Below are 1,181 nucleotides of genomic sequence, written 5' to 3'. Positions count from 1 at the left end.
TGGTGAGTTATACCTACCACTAAATCCAAATCATATTACTCCCACGTGCACTGTCCATCCAACCAAAAAGGAAAAATAAAAATTGGTCCCTTTTATGCATTGTGTCCCATATTCCTGGCAGCGTGAAATCCATGTAACATACATCATCCACTTACTAGAGATAATCTACATATGATCGTATTTCAATTATTGGCAGTAATTTATTTTATTTTACGCAAAAGCATGTCTGTCATATGTTAATCAGTCAATTTAATGCATGTTGTGTGTTGACCTCGCGAATTGGACCTCCACGTGGCCAACCGAGAGCCACTCCACGTGTTCCTCCCTGCACACAACAACGCACGGTCATGAGCACACAGCCAGAACCAACGGGGATGGTGGCCGTCACATACACTCTGACGGTCAAGTCAGCGGTCGATGATCGGAACGGTGCCGAAATTGTGCAAGAGAGTGGGGAGGAGAATATATAATGCTTGAATGTGGAGAGCTTAGTTTAGTATGAATTTCATTACATTTGCCTCTTGCCAAACTTAAGTATTTACAGACGAGGAGCACCGTTGGATGTGGGACACGTGTATGCATCTGACGACATGAGACCTCTGCTCGTAGGCGTCAATCAGCCGCGTCTAGAGTGGACGGGTTATTAATTCTTCTGAGTTTGAGTTGACATAAAGTTGATGTCACATCAACTAGACCCATAGAGATGTCACATCCCTCGAGAATCCTAACATAGATATGCTTCTGAAACTGGCAGCGGAGGTATCTGTTAAGGGATCACCTTGATTAGCCAAATGCCTCGGTTAAAGGGGATGCTTCGGTTGTTCAGCAGATCTAGTTTGTGAAGTCGACATCACTTCAAAAACACTTCGTTGGGACACGTGACACTTCATGTAGGAGAGGGACAGTGTTACCGAAGTGGTTGGGTACGGGGCGTAATAATAGTCCCCCCAAGTTCAAGCATGAATATTTATATCATGAATTGATTTGTTTATCCGGCTATATTGACCTTAAGAAGAGATTTGCAGTATCTGGTGACGTGTTAACGTTGAAGCGCGAAGCAAGTAGATGTGTTGAAGGCGTTGTGGCTGGAGTGTATTGTTAAAACCGAAGCGACGCTGGTAGGGGTCGTCTTGGTTGGTAGTTCGTTAAATCGCGAAGGACGGTTAATTTCCATCCGAGGC

This window comes from Olea europaea, chromosome 7 (assembly GCF_002742605.1).
Source record: "Olea europaea var. sylvestris chromosome 7, O_europaea_v1, whole genome shotgun sequence".
In the NCBI taxonomy this organism is placed as follows: Eukaryota; Viridiplantae; Streptophyta; class Magnoliopsida; order Lamiales; family Oleaceae; genus Olea; species Olea europaea.
Note: the sequence above shows the minus strand (reverse complement) of the source record.